General features: G+C 34.6%; 1 protein-coding gene and 1 long non-coding RNA gene across 2 annotated transcripts in view; one reads left to right on the top strand and one right to left on the bottom strand.

Annotated features, from left to right (window-relative positions):
- Positions 1–21,309, bottom strand: part of KIAA1328 (KIAA1328 ortholog) — a 403,146-nt gene that overhangs the window by 282,569 nt on the left and 99,268 nt on the right. The gene's annotated exons all lie outside the window — the stretch shown is intronic.
- LOC131273614 (uncharacterized) overlaps positions 328–21,309 on the top strand; it is a 48,587-nt gene continuing 27,605 nt past the window's right edge. Inside the window, exon 1 of the long non-coding RNA XR_009180861.1 lies at positions 328–394. This is a non-coding gene — a long non-coding RNA (uncharacterized lncRNA). The remainder of the gene's footprint in view (positions 395–21,309) is intronic.

The following is a 21,309-nucleotide window of genomic DNA, read 5'->3' as shown; positions in this document are numbered from 1 at the left end:
ACCTTTTATCCTGCAGCCAGATTCTTTTAAAACAAATCAGATCAACTCACTAGCTCCCACTTTCATTAATCAGAACCAAAAAACCTCCCCTTCACCCCAGCTGATATCCCACAGGGTAAATTCAAACACCTTTGCCATTAACACAGCCAACGATTTGGACTAAACTTACCCTTCTAGCATCATTTCCTTCCACCTTGTCCTTGCAACTTCCATCTCACTCTCGCAAGCTACACTCTTATCAAATCAAACTCCTGAAGTTTCTTAAACACATTATGACAGCACTGTCATTAGAATTTTCTGTGATGATGTAAATATTCTATATCCATAATGTGTGACATTATGGCTGCTACCTGTGGGTAACTGGTCACATAAAAATGTGGCTAGGGCATCTAAGGTACTGAATTTTTAATTTTATTTAACTTTAATTAATTAAAATTTAAATAGTCACATGTAGGTAGCTGGCTACCATATTAAACTGTGTAGCTCTATGTTTTCTAAATCTCTATATTTGGGATATGTTCCTCTGTCTATAATGTTTCCCTTTTAATCTCACTTGCTGGCATGATAATTTCCTCTTTATCTTTCAAGTCTCCATTTAAGGACTACTATTTTTATTTTTTTGTTGTTGTTGTTATTGTTTTTTTTAATTAATTTATTTTTAATGTTATATTAAAAAAATACGAGGTCCCCATATATCCCCCACCCCCCTCACCCCACTCCTCCCATAACCACAACCTCCTCCATCATCATGGGATATTCACTGCACTTGGTGAATACATCTTTGAGCACTGCTGCACCTCATGGTCAATGGTACACATTATAGTTTACACTCTCTCCCAGTCCACCCAGTGGGCCATGGGAGGACATAGAATGTCCAGTAACTGTCCCTGCAGTGCTTTTTACACAAAGTCTTTTCTGTGGGAACTGTCAATTCCCAAAACAGCTTATGCAATAGAAAAGTGTATTATTTATCAAATTGTGGTCATTCTGTCAACATTTACTGAGTATCGGTTATATATTAAATGCTATGCAAAGCACAGATGTTACAAAGAAGAATAAGTCACTATTTTGTAATGAGAAACTTACTGCTTGTTAGGACAAAAAACTAAAACTGTGAGAGGTACTATACAGGAAGTATCTGCAAATACTGTTCTCAGAATAATGCCATGCTCATCTATGCCCTGGTGCTTTTGCACATGCTTTTCCTCTTGCCTGACGTTCACTTTCTTGCCTTCTCTACTTAATTAATTCATTTGTGTTTTAAGATTCAGCCTTTTCTTAATTCCTACATAGTTAGCCTCTCAGCTCAGGTCTTGAAATTTTTCTCTGCAAATATGTCATAGGACTTATTACACTGTATTGTAAAGATCTTTACTTACTTACAGATTACATGCTTTAAAGGGAAATGCTTAAGACTTTTAATATTTTATTTATTGCTGTATTTCCAGTACATAAGACAGTGCCCGGTATAGAGCTGGCACTCAAAAAGTGTTTTCTGAAGTCTGTCTATATACTAAATAGGGGAGATCTTATCAGTTAATATTATTCGTACTTTTACTGATAACCATATATCCAACTTTGACTTTTCACCTGAGTGTTAAAGGCAAATTTCCATTTACCTCCATGGTAAGTGGACATCTTCTGAAAGACTCACAGGTAAGTCAAACTGAACACAACCAAAAATTATTTATCTTTTCCAAAAAACTACCTGAGCCTTGTCCTCAGTCCCCGCCTCTTCAGGGAAACAATATCTACAAGGAAAAAAAAAATTAAGCATTTTGAAACTAAATACAATAAATATTATACATGGTTCATAGTTATTTATAAAACTTCAACCTATCACTATTTTAATCTTGCTCTACTTCTTCTCTTAAATCATATAAAATAACCTAAGAATGATGAAATGGCCATTTCATAATTTTGGCTATATATACTCAGAAAAGAACTTAAACCAAAAGTCGTTAATTTCTCTTAAAGAGAAAAAAAACAAATATTCAACAATTCCTAATACATTTGTTATTCTTATCTTCTACATAATTTCCATTTAAATATGAAATAAAATTAAATAACAAAACAATAAGAAAGAAACCGTAGGGATAATAAAAAAGTTCCATCAAAATTTATTTGTTGGACTGAACTATTAAAGTTCTATATATATATGAAAATAAAAAGTCATTGTTCAATTTAAAATGATAACATGGTGTTCTACTTCCAACTTCCAGCTTTGTTCCTGATCTTAAGTATAACTATAAATTTTTCGTAAATGCCCTATATCAGACTGAGAAAATTCTCTTCTATTTCTAGTTTGCAGAGATATTTATAAGGAATGGTGGTCAGATTTTCCCTTGTTTTTCTTCCCCTGTGTCTATTAGGATAATCATATAGCTTGTCTTTTATTTTGGTTAATATTATGAATTACAATGATTGAATTTTGAATGTTAAACCAACATTGCATTCTCTAAACCTCCCCTTGGTCATGAGATTGTTAATTTTATATTTTATTAGATTTGATTTGCAAATCTTTTGTTGAGGCCTTTGCATCTATGTTATGAGGTCTGTAGTACTTTGCCATGCTTTACTATCAGGGTAATTGTTGGTAATGAGTTGGGAAATATTACTTCCTCTTCAGTTTTCAGAAAATGTTGCATAGGACTGTGTGCAGGAAAGAGTTTTGCCAGCAGGTCTGACTGGCTCAAATCTTTCACATTCCCAGAAGGGTTTGTTTTTGTGATTGGCCCTTAGCTGACTCCTGGGAATTGAGTTCTTGGAATATCCTAAGAGTATTTTGCTTGTTTAAGCCTGTGCAGTCCACCTAGACAGTTTGTGTAAACTATGTGATTTAGGATGAACACCTGCTCTCCTACTGGGGGGGGGGGGGGTTTGGCACTGTGCAACTGACCAGTGCAACTTCACTGGGCAAGGACTCTTGAAATTTTATACCAGGCTTCCTCCATACTTTGCCTAGTGAAGTTTTTACCTTTGCTGATTTTACTTCGTATCCCTTTGATGTGAAAAACTGTAACCATGAGTATGATGACTTTTGAATCCTCTGAGTCCTTCTAGCAAATCATCAACCCTGGAGACACAACAGCGTGATCTTGGGGACTACTGACACAGACTGGTATTATATCTTCCTTAAATATTTTGTAGCATTCATCAGTGATGCCATCTGGACCTGGAATTTTCTTTGGTGGGACATTTTTAGTTAGATTTAATTTCTTTAATTTCTTTTCATTTAATTTTAGATTTAATTTCTTTAAAAGATAGAATAATTCAGGTGATCTATTTCTTCCCACATAAGTTTTGGTGGTTTGTGTCTTTCGAGAAGCTCATCCCTTTCATGTAAGTTGTCAAATATACATGCATAAAGTCGTTCATAATAATCCCTTATAATTCTTTAACATCTGTAGAATTTGTAGAGATGTTAACTCTCTCATTCCTGATTGATCACTTGTCTTATCTCTTTTTTTTCCCCCTAATCAGCATGGCTAGAGTTTTATCAATTTTATTGATCTTTTCCAAAAATCAAACTGACAAATTATTTTTTCTTTTTTTCTATTTTCCAGTTCATTGATTTCAACATTGACCTTTATTGTATTCTTTCTTCTTCCATCTTTGGGTCAAGTTTTCATTTGTTCTTCTCTTTCTAGTTTCTTGAGGTAAAAGCCGAGGTTACTGATTTGAGCCCTTTCTTCTTTTATAATGTAGGTATTCACTGGTAAAATTTCTCCCTGAAGTACTGCTAAAGTAATTTTGATTAAGTTGTGTTTTCATTTTATTTTCATTTTCATTACATTCGAAATGCTTTCTAATTTCTCTTTGGATTTCTTCTTTGACGCATGAGAATTTAGAAGTGGAAAGTAAGAAAAAAAGACAGGAGGGGAAAAAAACCTCACTCATCAAAATCTTCAGTTCTTCTTGCCGCGGAGGAAGCACTCTCGCTGCTAAAAAACAAGACTAAGAATTATGTTCCAGGGCTTGGTGTAGTTTCTTTCACTGTAAGTAAGGTTCTATATCCAAATGTTATATATATACTTTAAGCCCACAGATTTCAAAACCATCTGCGCTATTTAGTGCCTAAAAAGTAAATAATTAAGTGAAAATGAAACTACAACCTTCAAAATTTACAGGATGCAGAAAAATCAGTAGAGGGAATTTCTAGCACTGAATGTATCTTTTAGAAAAGAAGAAAGATCTAAAATCATTAACCTAAGCTTCCACCCTAGGAAACGAGAAAAAGAAGAGCAAATTAAATATAAAGCAAGCAAAAGAAAAGAAATAAAAATTAGAACAGAAATCAGTGAAATTGAAAGAGGAAAACAATTTAAAAAATAGAAAAAAATCAACAAAACCAAATGCTGGTCTTTGAAAAGATTTTTTTAAAAAGACACAAATTACTAATATCAGAAATGAAAAAGGGACCATCACTACTTATTCCATGAACACTAAAAGGATAATAAAGAAATACCAATAACTCTATATCCACATATTTGATAACTTAGATAAAATAGACAAAACCCTTGCAAGGCACAATCTTCCAGAACTCCCACAAGGAGAAAGTGATAATCTGAACAGGCCTATGGAAGAGATTAAATCAACAAACCAGATGGCTTCTGTGGTAAATTCCACCAAATATTTAAAGAAATAACATCTGTTCTCTACAATCTCCTCCAGAAAACAGAAGCAGAGGAAATTCTTCCTAATTCATTTTATCAGGCCAACATTACCCTAATACCAAAACCAGACAAAGACATTATAAGAAAGGAAAATTATAGACCAGTATATCTCATAAACATAGATGAAAAAGCCATTCACAAAATATTAGCAAATTGAATACAAAAATTTGAAAAGAATTGTACACCATATTTAAGTGGAATTTATCCCAGGCAGGCAAGGGTGCTGGTTCAATATTCAAAATATCTATTAATGGAATCTGTCACATCAACAGGTTAAAGAAGAAAAATCATATGCAAAGATGCAGAAAAGCATTTGACAAAACTGAACACCCATTCACGATAAAAACTCAGCAAACCAGGAATAGAGGGGAATGTTTTCAACATGATAAAGAACAACTAGCAAGAATCAAAACAGAACAAAACAAAATTACAGCCAACATCATACTTAATAGTGTGAAAATAGATGCTTCCCTCTAACAGTGGGAACAGAGAGACTCCTCTCACCACTACTATTCAACATTGTACTGGAAGACCTAGCTAGTGCAATAAGACAGGAAAAGGAAATAAACATATACAGATTGGGAAAGAAGAAATAAATTCTTTGTTTATAGAAATGATTGTCTATGCAGAAAATCCCAAAGAACTGACAAAAAAAAAAAAAAAAAAAATCCTCCTGGAACTAATAAGCGATGATAGCAAGGTTACAGGATACAATGTTACAACAGTCAATTGCTTTCACATATACCAGCAACAACAATTGGAATTTGAAATTAAAAACACAACATAATTCACATTAGCATGCAAAAAAATGAAATAAGTATGAATCTAATAAAATATGTACAAGATCTATATGAGAAAAGCTACAAAACTCTGAGGAAAGAAATCAAAGTTGTTCTCAATCAATGAAGAGATATTCCATTTCATATATGAGGACTTGATATTATTAAGATGTCAATTCTTTCCAACTTAATAGAGACAATGCAATCTCGAACAAAATTTCAACAAGTTCTTTTGTGGATATTGACAAAATGATTTGAAAGTTTACATGGAAAGACAAAATATCCAGAACAATCAATACAATACTGAAATAGAACAAAGTCAGAGGACTGATACTACCTGACTTCAAGACTTATTATGAAGCTACAGTGATCAAGACATTGTGGTATTTCAGATATTTATCTGAAAAAAAAAATAGATAAACAGAGTAATGGAACAGACTAGAAAGCCCAGAAAAATACTCACACAAATATTGCAAAGGCAATGAAAATTACAGTCATTTTAACAAATGGTGCTGGAACATATGCAAAAAGTAAAATAAAATCTAGACACAGACCATATACCTTTCGAAATTTTTAACTAAAAATGGGTAATAAACCTAAATGTTAAATGCAATACAATGCAATTTCTAGAAGATAACACAGGAGAAAATCTATTAATAGATGACCTTGGGTTCAGTAATAACTTCTTAGATACAATTCCAAAAGCATGACCCATGAAAGAAAAAATTGTAAGTTGGACTTATAAAATGTCTATTCTGTGAAAGAAGGACACTATATGACAATGAAAAGATAAGCCACAGACTGGGAAAATACTTGTAAAATACATATCTGACAAAAGACATGTATACAAAATATACAAAGAACTCTTAAAATTCAACAATAGGAAAACAAACAACCCAATTAAAAAATGGGCAAGTGATCTGAATACAAACTTCACCAAAAAAGACGGCAAATAAGCATATGAAAAGATGCTCAACATCATGTATCATTAGGGAATTGTAAATTGACAATGATATAATACTACACACCTACTAGAATAGCTAAAATTCAAAATTCTGACATCAAAATCTTATGAGAACTTGAAGCAATAGGAACTCTGATTCATTGGTGGAAGGAATGAAAAATGGTACAAAGCCCCTTTAGAAGACAGTATGGCTGTTTTTTACAAAGCTGAAAACAGATTCATCATATGAATCATGCTCATGGGTATTTACCCAAATCAGATGAAACGAGTATCTACACAAAAGTTACACTTGAATGTTTATATCAGCTTTATTCCTAATTGACAAAAACTGGAAGCAAATGGATTAAAAAAACCATGGCACATCCATATATTGGAATATTATTCATCAGTATAAAAAATGCCTTATCAAGTCATAAAAAGACATAGCGGAATCTTAAATGCATACTGCTAAGTCAAAGAAGCCAGTCTCAAAGAGCGGCATGCCACATAATTCCAACTATATGACATTCTGGAAAAGGGAAATCTATACAGATGGTAAAAAGATGAGTTGTTGCCAGAAGTACAGGGGAGGGGAAGAAGGTTAAATAGGTGGTACAAGGGATTTTTAGGGTGGTGAAACTAATCTGTATGATACTCTAATAGTGCATACATGATATTATGGATTTGCTAAAAAAACCACAGAACTGTATAAGACACAGTGAACCATAATGTAAACTATAGCTTTAGTTAACAATAAGGTATCAATATTGGTTCATCAATTGTTAAAAAATGTAGCACACTAATGCAAGATGTTACTTGGGGAAACTATATGTGGAATGGGAGAGGGAATATATAAGAATTCTCTGTACTTTCTAAATAATTTTTCTGGAAACCTAAAAATGATCTAAAAATAAAGTTTATTATTTGAAGAAGTAAATTATTTGTAACAGACCCAAGTGGTTCAAGCAGATAACACTGCAGACTAAAAGAAAGAAAAGAATGCAAAAAGATCAGAGGAGGAATTTATCTCAATAGGAAAAAAAAAACAGGATGAAACTATGTTCTTCCAAGGATAGGTTACATTAGTCAAAAATAAAAACAAGAGTAAGCTAACTGTCCGAGAACAGATTGATTAAATATATTATGGAATATCGATATACTGCAACACTATGCAAATATTAAGAATTGTGTTTTAATAACAAACCAGAAAGACACCAAGGCTACTCTGAAGGAAGTAAGTAAAATGCTTCCCCAAACATTTCCAACCTAAGAAACTTGAAGGATGAACCTCATTGATTCAATACCAAGCTAAATTGTCAAATGATAGATGAGATTGGGATGAGAGGGCAGATATAGCTGAAACAAATTAAAATAGGGCATCATACAAGTTTGAAAGGAAGAGAAAACAGACTCTGTCTCCTCAAGAACTATATGATCAAGAAGCAGAATTAAAGACCTAGCAGGCAAAGACAATGGCATTATTATTTGGAATGACCTAAGAATGGTATTAAATGATAATTTACATCCTACTGGAATTGATATAATGTTTAAAAACAAAAACAGAAAAAACCCTTAAAATGGAAGTGCTGTGAATTAACTAAATACAAACATGTTGTCTCTGTAAAAAAAGGTATTTTCAAAAATTTTCAAACCACCTCTGAAATAAACTGAGTGTTAAATACTTTAGTAAAAAATGTGTGAATAAGGGAAAGGAAGACTAGGAGTGAGTTCTAAGAATGAAAACACAAGCATGATGAAGAAACTAGCCCAATAATTTATATAAATCTTAGAAAGATGCTGATAGTGAAATAATGGAACAAACAAGTCATAGTAAACTTGGAGGGCGGATATCTGTTAAAAATTTTAGTCAAAAAGAAGTATACCTCTTCATTTTATAGGCTAGTTTTTCCCTAATTCATTTTACATTGTTAATTTATCAAATTTAAGAATGAAGGTGACCTAGCTTCAAAGTATGTCTTGAATTTCAGTCACATCAACCTAAACTACAAAAACAAACAAAAACTGTGGGAAAATAGCTTGAGTTTGAACATGGGAACCTGGCGTGAAGTTAAAACATTCCCATACCACAGATAAAAAGTGTGGGCTTAGGAATACTGGCCTTTACTAGATGGAACAGTATCAGGTCAGCACAAAAAGTGTTTGTGTGAGGAGGCATTTGAACTTTATATGGCCTGTTCCCTATTATTGTAAATGTTGCAGTTCTAATAATAAACAGTCTTGAAAGTAAACATAGATAACTACTGCTTTCTAATTTCTAATAAATAGGATGTGGAAACTAAGGTTGAGGCTCTCAGTTCTAGAAGCTGTTGAGTCCCCTGGTCCCATTTTTATTTTCTCTCTTGTGTCTTGCTCTCTGTTCTTTTATTTCTTAAGTTCTGCATCACCTTCCCTTCATGCAAACCTATTGCTAAGCTGGTCTCACACAAAAACCTCTTGTAACATAATGATGACCTTAGCTCTCTTCAGGAGCTCCTGCTTCCTCCCACAGAGGATGAATTAGAACAAGAATTACCCTCCTGCCACAAATAACCAGCAAATGCATAGGAATTAACTGTTTTCAGGTTTTGGACAAAGGACAGTGCAGGATTATGCTCCCACAGAAGTGGTAAACTAGGCAAACCCTACAATTACCCCAGCTCACTGCCTAGAGGTAGTTGCCAGATAACAGCATAAGAATAAATCCAAATGGAAGTCAATGGTCCTACTGAGGTATGCAGACAGATACTTACATATAGGGAGGCCAAGGATGCTAGCCTTTGAATGGTATGGTAGAGTATAAGATTGAAAGGAGATGCAGAGAGCAAGATCTAGAGATATGCAGAGGATGCACTTGACTCTTGGTGGCTGAGTAATAATATATACACATCATGAGGCCAATGGAAGAACCAAGGGGAAGTAGAAAGCTGAATAATTGCCAGAGATCACACCATGCTGAAAACAGAGTAGAGAAATTACATAATATATAAGGTATTTGATATGGCCCTCAGCAAGGTCATACTTAAGGCACAAATTGATTGCAAATGACATGATAGGGTATTAGAACAAAGATTAAAACTCTTCATGGCCCATAAAAGGTAAATTAAGATTCACAGGGTTGAGTGATGTCAGAAAGATGGAGGAATAAGAAATTCTACCCCCAATCCCTAACCCAGAAAAACTGGAAACCTAGCAGAACCAACTTTCTCAGAATTCTGGAAAAGAGTCAAAGGGTTATAATAACTAAGAATGCTGACTCAAGAAAATAGGCAACTTAAAAATGGTAGGAAAACTCATGGAGTCTTTGATAGCCTTTCACATACCATCTTTGAGACTCTGTTTGATGTCAGCTAATCTTCTTAGTGTGGGTCTCTGCTCCTAAATTCTGAAGAGAGTAGGGTAATCATTATTCACATATTGGGGTGCATGTATGCCTGCTCCAATCCTTCTAGTGGAAGACTGATGGTTTAATCTAAGATGCTCATATCTGTCTCACTTACTCCAGACCTTATTCTAGAAAAATGGCTGATAGTGTTGATAAAACACCATCAGAAAATAATCAAATCAGGGCTACCTGTGGCAAAAGACTACTAGTTGAGATAAATATTATAGTGTCCTGGGCCAAGAGGAAAGGCTGCATATTTCCTGGGGGCATTGGGGCATTCAGAGTACTGATAAATACCCTGGAATTTATAAAAGTCACATATGTGTGCCCAAGGCAAGATACAGGCTCAGAAAAGACCTGAGAAGACCCTATTTTTTCATGTCAGGCTACCATTAGGTTCAATAGAATAAGGCTAGCTATACTCTGAAGGAGAGCACCAGCATAAAACCAATCTACAAAGGCAGGGAAAGTGTTTTCTTTTGTTATTTTTGTTATTGTTCTTAGCTCCTGGCATGCAAGGAAATCTTTGTCATCATATTAGCTGAATACACACTAAGGAACAGAGACTTTGGTGTCTAAACATGTCAAGGGATACAGTCTTTGAAAAAAATAGTTTGGAAAAATCATTAAGCAAATAGATTACTATAGTCTTTGACAATGAAAAGGAAAGGAAAACAAAACAAAAAACCAGCAGATTCTGAGGAGCAGAGGAGAATCTGATTTCTAGAACTAAAATATTAAAATAGCAAATGTCCAGATTTCAACCAAAAATTACATGGCAAACAAAGAAACAGGAAAACATGGGCCATTAAAAAGAAGAAAAGTAACAAAAACCATAAAAGTGGAAGTCTAGACATTGGGGACCTTCCAGACAGACTTTTTAAAAAACCATCTTAAATATGCTCAAAGAGTCAAAGGAAAACACAAAGACCGAAAGGAAATTAGGAAATGATAAATGAATGAAATAAGAATTTCAATATAAAGACAGAAATTATGAAGAGAAACCAATGGAAATACTGGGGCTGAAAAGTAAAATAAATGAAATTATAAAATTTCCTAAGCAGTTCAACAGAGGAATTGAGCTGGAGATAAAAGAATCAGTGAACTTGAAGACAGAACAATAGAAATTATCTAGTCTAAGGAGAAGGAAAAAATAATGTAGAAAAATGAAGAGCCTAAGGGATCTTTGGAACACCATCAAGTATACCAATAAAGGTATTATGACAGTCCCAGAAAGAGAAGAAAGAGAGAAAGAGGCTGAAAGAATATTTGCAGAAATAATGGCTGAAAACTTCCCAAGTTTAATGAACAACATGAATATTCATACTCAAGAAGCTCAACAAACTCCAAACAGGATAAACACAAAAAGATCCACACTGAGAAACATGATAATCAAACTGTCAAATGCCAAAGACAATGAGAGAATCCACAGCTAATATCATACTCAATGGCAAAAGATGGTTAGCCTTCCCCCTAATCAAGAACAAGATGAGTGCTACTTTTACCACTTTTATTTAACACTGTCTGGGAAATTCGAATCAGAGCAATTAGGCAAGAAAAACACATCCAAATTGGAAAAGAAGTAAACTATCTATGTGCTCAGGTGATATGCTCCCATATAGAGAAAATCTAAAAGAATCCATAAGAAAGCTACTAGAGTTAATAATTGAGTTCATCAAAGTTGCAGGGTACAAGATCAACACACACAAAAAAAACAGCTGTACATATATTCCAGCAATGAACAATCTGAAAAGGAAATCCAGAAAACAATTTCATATCAACTAAAAGAATAAAATATATAGGATTATGTAAAATACATATAACGAACGATGCCAAAGACTTGCATAATGGAAACTACGTAACATTGCTAAAAATAAAGCACTAAATAAAAAGGAAGACATTCCATGTTCATGGAAGACTTAGTGTTGTTAAGATGCCAATACTACTGAAAGAAATATACAAATCCAATGCAATCCAGATCAATATTCTAGAAACCTTTTTTTTTAGAAATGGAAAAGCCAATCATCAAATTCAAATGGAACAACAAGGGATATCAAATACTCAAAACTATCTTACAAAAGAGCAAAGTTTGCAGGACTAACACGTCCTGATTTCATAACTTATTACAAAGCTACAGTCATCAAAATACTGTGGTACTGCAAAAGAATGACATAGACACAAGTGGAATAGATTGAAAATCCAGAAATAAACCCAAACATGTATGGCCAAGTTATTTTTACAAGAGTGGAATAAATTCAACAGAGATAAAGCAGTCTGTTCCACATACGATATTGGAAAAAGTTGATGCCCACATGCAAAAGAATGAAGTTGGATTCCTACTTCATACCATATACAAAAGTTAACTCAAAATGGATCAACACCCTAAATATAAAGGTCAAACCCTTAAAACTTTTAGAGTAAAGCATAGGGGAAAACCTGAAAAGTCAGAAAAGGCTACATATTGTATGATTCCACCTATGTGACATGCTGGAAAAGGCAATACTATAGAGGCAGTAAGGAAATCAGTAGTTGCAGGGGTTCAGCGTAGAGGGGGTAGAGATGAGTAAGTGGAACACAGGGGATTTTTAAGTACTGAAACTATTTTGTATAACGCTATGATGGTGGATGCATTATGCATTTAACAAAACCCCTAGAATAGTACAACACAGTGAATTCTAAATAAAAGCCATGAACTTTAGTTAATAATAATGTATCAATAGAGTTCCATCAAACATAATAAATTTGCCACATTAATTTAAGATGTTAATAATAGGGGAATCTGTGGGGGGGGGTATGGATGGGTGGTGGCATTGGGAACTCTGTACTTTCTCCTCGGTGTTTCTGTAAACCTAAAACTGCTTTAAAAATAAAATTTATTAATATATTTTTAAAATAAAAATTTATCTTTCAGTTTTGGTGGTCAGAAGTCTAAATGGGTTAGCAGGGTTATGTTCCTTCTGGAGAATATATTTCCTTGCCTTTCTTTGTTTCTAGACACTGCCTATATACCTTGGCTTATAGCTCCACACTATTCCAACCTCTCTGTCTGTTACTACATTTCCTTCTCTGACCCTGACTTCCTTGCCTCCCTCTTAAAATGAGCTGTGATTACATGCAGCCTACCAGGATAATCTAAATAATCTTTCCATTTTAAGATCCTTACCATAATCACATCTGCAAAGTCCGTTTTACTATGTATGGAAACAAATTCATACATTTTGGGGGTTACAGTATGGGCATCCTTGTAGAAAGGGAACATTATTCTGCCCATTATAAAATTGTTCAGGTTTTCCAGAGAATATTTGCTTTTTTTTTTTTTAAGTTCCAGGGACACTTCTAGTGCTATATAACAAATAACATATATGAAATCAAATTCTTTTGTAGTAACTATTATGCAATAGGGCAATAAATATATTTCAGATGTGACTTGGACTTCTGGACAATTACGTTCATTTTTAACAGGATGGAAATGACTACCGCTCTGCCCATCTGTACTTCTAAACTAAATCAAGGGGCATATTTCTCACTTCCTATAGCATTTATTCATGGATTTGAATTACCTAATTTAAAAATATTTTAAAATTATTTAAGGTACATGTGATTTATTTAACAACATTTTAAGCTTCAGAGTAACAAATCAAATCTTTTTACCTGTATCTGGCACTGTACTCGACAGAATAAATGCACATTGACTCACATTTTGTACCTCGTTTGAAATCTATTTTAATATTATATAGTCTTATTTGATGTAATTTCTCCCCAAATTTAATTAGATAAGACAAAAATATTGGCAAATATTCTAAAGTTTTTATTGGTTTTTTAAAATAAGTTTTATTTTGCAAACATCCACCAGGTTTTCTTCTTTTTCCTTTTTGCTCTTTAGCACTACTGACTAACATTCTGGAAAATTTGTACATCTTTCTTTTGAATTTTTTCATTATTTTACCTATAATGAAATACATTTTTAGCAATTAATATAATTTTAGCATTTAATTTGAAGTACTAAGTTATTGTTTAGTAATGGATGTTCACTGACTTGCTTCTGGGGGGAGTTATTATAACAGTTTAATAAGGAATATAATAAGATTGTATCTCATAAATTATTATTTTATTTTTTGGAAACATTATTTTTGTCATTTTTATGACTCCAAAAACTGTGATTCCATAGTCTCTTTCCCATACTGATAATATCTAATATATTTATTTCTGTGATGTGACTTTGAGACATAGAAGAAAATACAAAAAGGCTCTTTCCATAGCCATGTATCAATATTACCTACAGTGCCAAAAATAAACAATAACGAGGTGGAAAATAATAGTTGCTCCTTATGATATTCATCTTTTCCACTCAAAAACTGAAACTCAGGGATATTATGTAGTTTGCCAAAGGTTAATCAATCGGCAAATAGTCCAGTAAGGCTTGGATCCAGCACTTGCTGTCTTTAAAACTCTAGCTCTTTCCAATTTACCATAGGTACTTCAATACTAAAGAAATGGTTGGTTTAAAACTAAAGTCAGTTACATATTTTATATATTACATTGACATAGACTGGTATAAATTGACTGAAAAAATTATATATATTGTTTTTCAAACGTCAATTTACTTATGTATGTTTTCCTTGTATATCAAAATTTTATTGCAAAGATTAATGGTAAATGGCAGTCTTTGCCACAGTGACAACTACAGATTATAATCATTTCACCAGATACAAACAGTCACTTTGTACATTTCAGAACATAGAAGTCAGATTTACACAGTTTCAAAAGCTTTATTGGATTATTTTTATTTATGTGCAGCCTGGCAATTTGTTTTTTGTATTGGTTGACTTTTTATTTCAGAAATATTCTTATCCAAAAACAGGTCTTATCCTTAGTTCAACCATTTCCTTTCATTTCCTCATGTTGTTGTCTTTTTTCTAACCTACAACACTTTTTCTTCTCCATCAAGCTAAGTCTTTCCAATACTAGCTAAAGAAAAGAATCTCCCCTCACATAACTGGGAGGTGCTCTTGCCCTTATTTTTAATCCTTTATTAATTACTTGTAAATATTTAGATGGCACTGTATGCACTTTTAAGGATTTTTTCCTGGGAAAAGTTCTGTACTTTGTTTTATGTGTGTATTTATTATCATTATTATTAGTAATTTTTTACTGATTACTCAATAAATTTTCACATATATATTTAATTTTTCAAAAGTCTAAAGTTAATATCTTCATGCTTCTCCCCAAAGAACACATTAATTTTATTAACTGCTCTCCAGCTGACATATGCTGTCATTGTCATGTGTTTGAGTTTTAGCTTTTTTTTCCAAAGATTTTACAGCTTTTATTTTAAAAATGAACAAAACACGGTATTTCTCAGTTTCCTTCTGTTTCAAGTACATTCTTCAGCATTTCCTATTGTGAGGATTTCCTGGAGTCTACACATCTGTTTGTCTAAAAATATTCTGATTTTATCTTCGTTTTTAAAATTCTAAGTTAACAGTCATAATCTTTTAGCTCACTGAAGACATTCCACTATCTTCTGTTTTGCCTTTGTAGAGCCCTCACTCTGTCAATATAATTGCCAGTCCTGGTATAGGTATGTTTTTGTTTTGTTTTTTGTCTGTTTTGTTCTATGGTTTAATTGTGATGACTCTAGGTATGAATCCCTGTTTATTCACCCGACTCAAGATTCATTTGCCATCATTAATCTACAGAATTGTGTTTCATTGGTAGTGAAAATTTTTAGCTATTATTTCTTCATATAGGAATTGTCCTTTTTATTCATTCTTCTCCTTCTGGAAACTGAATAAATGTTTTTCTTTAAATCACTTCATTCTATTCCTCATACCTCTTCCTATTTCTACATATTATCTCTATTTCTCTACATTACATTTTGGCTATCTTCTTACAATCTATCTTATAAACTTACTGTAACTCTCTTCTTCTCTAATCTACTATTAAAACACAACCACTGAAAATTTTCAATTATTATATCTAAAAGCTTTGTTTTGAAATTTACTTGGATATACTTTAGTGTTCTCTGTCCTCTGTTTATATTTTCATATTTCTTTTTCTTTCATTAAACATATTAAATGGAGCTGTTTTATATTCAGTGACAAATAATTCCAAAATAAAAACCCTTCATAAGTCTGTTTCTACTGTCTGTTGTTTCACTGCTTCTCACCTATGGTTCCTTGTTTCCCTTTTTTACTGAATTTTTACTGTGAATTTTTTGCTTTGTAGTTTTATTTTTGGAAATTCTTTGAGGCTTATGATAAAGACAGGTTCTTCTAAAAAAGATTTGCGTTTTTTTCCCAGAACTCTTGTAGGTGCTATCATGTACATGTAACATCATCTACATTACAGAGAATTGATCTCTGTAATGTAGATTATCAAATTGTACCAACCAGGTAGTGTAAATTTCAGCTGAAAATACATAGGAAGGAAGTTCAATGGTAACAAACTCCTACTTGATCTTTTCATTTTCCTACTACAGTATCTTTAGAATGTAGTATACATAAAGTAATGTAAAAAGCAATCTCCTTGCCTGAGTTTATCTCTTTTTCATTTTTAATTTAATTTATTTCTCTCCCCTTCCCCCTGACCCCAGTTGTCTGCTCTTTGTGTTCACTCGCTGTGTAGTCTTCTTTGACTGCTTCTACCCTTATCAGCAGCACAGGGAATCTGTGTTTCTTTTTGTTGAGTCATCTTGTGTCAGCTCTCCGTGTGGGTGACGCCATTCTTAGGCAGGCTGCACTTTATTTTGCGCTGGGCGGCTCTCCTTATGGGGCGCACTCCTTGCACATGGGGCTCCCCTACGTGGGGGATACCCTGCGTGGCAGGGCACTCCTTGTGCACATCAGCACTGCACATGGGCCAGCTCCACACGGGTCAAGGAGGCCCGGGGTTTGAACCGTGGACCTCCCATGTGGTAGGCAGATGCCCTATCCCTTGGGCCAAGTCTGCTTCCCTGAGTCTATCTCTTTACTTCATGCCAAAACATATAAATGTGCTCCATAAGGGAAGGCCTTTTGATAAGAGCAACGAAGAAAAATAAAAACCCATGGCATGGTGGTAGAAGATTAAGCATTACTTTAAGTTCTGTTACCTTGATTGTCTTAATAAAAATTCCAAGGAATCTTTAAAAAAATATCTAGAATAACAGAATTTAATAACATAATGGAATATGAAATCAACATACAAAAACTGACTGCAACGAACTTTAAAAAAAAGTGCCATTTACAATTCCCAAAATGAAACAATTGGGTATTAAATATATGCAGGATCTATATCCTGAAATGTACAAAATGCTTATGAAAGAAATCAGAGAAAACCTAAATAATCATGAACAACCATGTTCAAGGAGCAAAAGATTCAATACAGTAAATATGTTAATTCCCCTGGAATTGATTATATAGTCCTACTACAAACCAAGCAAGATACTTTGTTTATACAGACAGGGTGGTTTTAAAATTTATTTGAAAAAGTAAAGGAACTGGAATAGTCAAATAGTATTTAAAAGATGAAAAATCACACTACCCAATTTTAAGACATACTATAAAGCCATAGTAATCCAATGGTGAAAAGGATAGACTTACAGATCAGTGGAGCAGAACAGACCCCAGAAACAGACCCACGTAAATATGGCCACTGTTTTGGGTTTTGTTTTAAAATATTTGAAAAATTATATGTATACAGTCAGAAAATTCGTAAGGTTTTATAGAGTGGGGGGAAAGATTATAGAACAGCATAAAGAATATTAGCCTGTTCAAAAGAAATTGCACACATAGTTAATGTCTCAGAAATAGACTGAGTTGTAAAAGGGCTGCAACATAAACTCGACTCAACATAGTTCCTTATTAGATGTTGGGGATCAAGTACAACTGTCTTGGCCTTGCAGAGAAAAGGGTGACGTCCTCTGGAAGAAACAAATAAAAATTTTCTATGTACAAAATCATAAACAATTCACAAGACAGAATGACATGAGCAGCAACAATCACCACCAAAAAATCCACACAGGGAAGAAGCAGCAGCTCAAACAATTGACTCCCACCTGCCACATGGGAGGTCTTGGGTTCAGTTCCCAGTGCCTCCTAAAGGAAGCAAGCAAGACAGCAAGCTGACTTAACAGGCAGGCACAGCAAGCTGATGCAACAAGTTGATGCAACAAGAGACACAAGAAGAAAAACGTAATGGGAGACACAAAAAAGCAGGGATCAGAATTGGTTGAATCAATTAGGTGCCATACCCCCATAGCAGAAGTAATGGGTTCAGTCCCTGGTACCTCTTTTAAAAAAGAAGACCAGGACAACCAGCAAGATAAGATGGTGGCAGAGTAAGGAGCTCCTATAGTCAGCTCCTGCTACAGGGCAGTTAGTAATCACCCAGAGCTCTCTAAAGCACCTGTTTGGGGGCTCCAGGAGACCAGAAGAGCATCCTGCAATATCTTTGAAAGAATGGAAGGAGGAGACTGCCCACCTGCAGGAAAGTTGGTAAGTAGAGCACTCCATACCATAGAGGCTAGTACCCATCCTCCACAGGAGGCACAAGCCGCCTCAGGAGCTATTCCATGGGTGGAATTGGAAGCTACAATTCCCAAAAACAGGGGAGGAAGAGAAGGTTGGGCACCAATATCAGCTACTGATTAGTAAATTCGGCGGACTAAACAGCTAAAGTTGAACCTGTCAAAGTCAGAAAGAGGCCAGTAGCCACCATCTTAACTCTGAGCCTAGAACGAGAGGAAGCAGGATGGACTGAAAATCACAATGCTGATAGGGACCAGTTTCTTTCCATCCAGATCAGATTGCAGCTCTTGCCTAAGCCCAGCCCCACCTTTTTCAGGGAAGAAGCTGGGGGGACCTGCACCAGTCTAGCAAGGAAAATACAGGACACAACATGGAGGCTGGTGATCATCCTACTTTGGTAGTGCAAGCCACCCAGGAGCTATTCTGTGGCTGGATTGGAAGCTCCTTTTCAAAAAAAAACAGGGGAGGAACAGATAGTTGGCCATCGATTTCAGCCATTCATTAGTAAATTCAGCTGCCTAAGTATAACCCCAAGAACAGCTAAAGTTTGAGTCCAAGTCAGAAAGAGGCTGTTAGCTGCCATTTTAACTCTGCCCTCAGCATGAGGGGAAGCGGGCTGACTAAAACTCGCAGTGACCTTAGAGACTGTCTTCTTTCACCCAGATTGACCTGCTGCCCTAACCCAGGCTTCAGCCCACATTAAGTACAGAGGAAGCTGGTGGGCTCTGCACCAGCCTATCCAGGTAAATGCAAGTACATTTGGCTGGCAAAAATTGAATAATCGGAAGTCTACTGGAGTGACAGCGGTTACCTTGGACCTGCACTGCATAGATATCTGCCCATACCTGAAGCTTCGCCCCTGCCCCAGGCAGGGAAGAAAGGGGGATGAAGCTTCATCAGTCTTTCTGGGCAACTATAATCTAGGCCTACACGACTTGGTTTATTCCATACAGCTGTGACTTTGTTCCTACCCCTGGCAAAGGAAAGAGTTGGGAGAAGATTCATTGGTCCCTGGTGCAATGAGGGCAGCTTGAGCCTCCACAGTTTATAGCACCAAATACATTCTTGGCTCCTACTGCACAATCAGCAAGGAAGAAAGGGCAGGAAGCCCTAAACTAAACAAAAAATCTACACCCAGAATAAATATTCTAGTAAGCTAGATGCCAAAACACCAACAAAAAATTACAATTCACACCAAGAAACAGGAAGGTATTACCCAGTTCAAGGAACAAGATAAGCCTCCACATAACATAAAGGAGTTGAGACAACTAATTATAGATGTTCAAACAAATCTCCTTACTAAATTCAATAAGATGGTTAAAGAGAGTAAGGATATTAAGACCACACTGGATGAGCATAAAGAAGAATTTGAAAGCCTACATAGAAAAATAGCAGATCTTATGGGAATGAAAGATTCAATAAATGAAATTTAAAAAATATTGGGATCATATAAGAGCAGATTTGAGGAGGCAGAAGAAAGGATTGGTGAACTTGAAGAAATGGCCTCTGAAAGTGAACATACAAAAGAACAGCTGAAGAATGGAAAAAATTGAACAAGGTCTCAGGGAACTAAATAACAGCAAAAGACCTGCAACCATAGGTGTCAAGGGTGTTTCAAAAGCAGAAGAAAAGGGAAAAGGGGCAGAAGGAGTATTTGAAGAAATAATGGTAGAAAATTTCCCAACCCTATTGAAGGACATAGATATCCATGTCCAAGAAGCACAACGTACTCCCAACCAAAAAAACCCAAATAGACCAACTCCAAGACACATACTCATCAGAATGTCAAAGGCCAAAGACAAAGAGAGAATTCTGAGAGCAGCAAGAGAAAAGCAATGCATAACATATAAGGAATATCCAATAAGAGTAAGTGCTGATTTCTCAACAGAAACCATGGAGGCAAGAAGACAGTGGTCTGATATATTTGAGATACTACAAGAGAAAACCCTCCAGCCAAGAATCTTATATCTAGTATGACTGCCTTTCAAAAATGAGGGAGAAATTAGAATATTCACAGATAAACAGAAACTGAGAGAATTTCTAAGCAGAAGACCAGATTTTCAGGAAATTCTAAAGGGTATGCTAGAGTCTGAAAAGAAAAGACAGGAGAGAGTGGCCCGGAAGAGATTCTAGAAATGAAGATTATATCAATAAAAGTAAATAAAAGTGTCAAGAGTGGTAAAAATAAAATATGACAGATAAAACTCAAATAGCCAGGAATAAACTTAACAGATAATGTAAAGCACTTGTATTGAGAAAACTGCAACTCAATGTTAAAACAAATCAAAAAAGCCCTAAACAACTGGAAGAACATTCCATGTTCATGGCTTGGAAGACTAAATATCATCAAGATGTCAATTCTACTCAAATTGATACAATATACAGATTCAGTGCAATCCCAAAAAAATTACACCAGCATTTTTTTTAATTGAAAAGATGATTATCAAATTTATTTGAAAGGGTAAGGGGTCATGACTAGCCAAAAACATCTTAAAAAGGAAAAGCGAACTCTCATGTCCAGACTTTAAATTGTATTACCTAGTTATAGCAGTAAAAACAACAGACCAATGGAACCAAATTTATGGTTCAGAAACAATGGTAGTGGAATTGGTACAGAAAACAATGGAAACAAGGCAAATTTCACCAGAGAAATGGAATTTACAAAATAAAATAGAAATCTTAAAAATGTTAGCTAGACTAACAAAGAAAAAAAGAGAGAAAATCCAAATATACAAAATAAGAAATGAGGAAGGGGATATCACCACTAACTACACATAAATAAAGACGATCATAAAAGGATACTTTGAAAAACTATATGCCAACAAGAAGGACAATTTAGGGGAAATGGACAAATACCTAGAACAACATAAGCAGCCTACACTGAAAAATAAGCAATTGATGATCTCAACAAAAAAATGAGAAGTAAAGAGATGATTCGGTTATTAAAAACCTCCCAACTAAGAAAAGCCCAGGCCAGATGGCTTCACAGGTGAATTTTACCAAACCTTCCAGAAAAAAC

The sequence above is a fragment of the Dasypus novemcinctus genome, chromosome 16 (genome assembly GCF_030445035.2).
Source record: "Dasypus novemcinctus isolate mDasNov1 chromosome 16, mDasNov1.1.hap2, whole genome shotgun sequence".
In the NCBI taxonomy this organism is placed as follows: Eukaryota; Metazoa; Chordata; class Mammalia; order Cingulata; family Dasypodidae; genus Dasypus; species Dasypus novemcinctus.
This window is presented reverse-complemented; position numbering and strand designations above follow the sequence as displayed.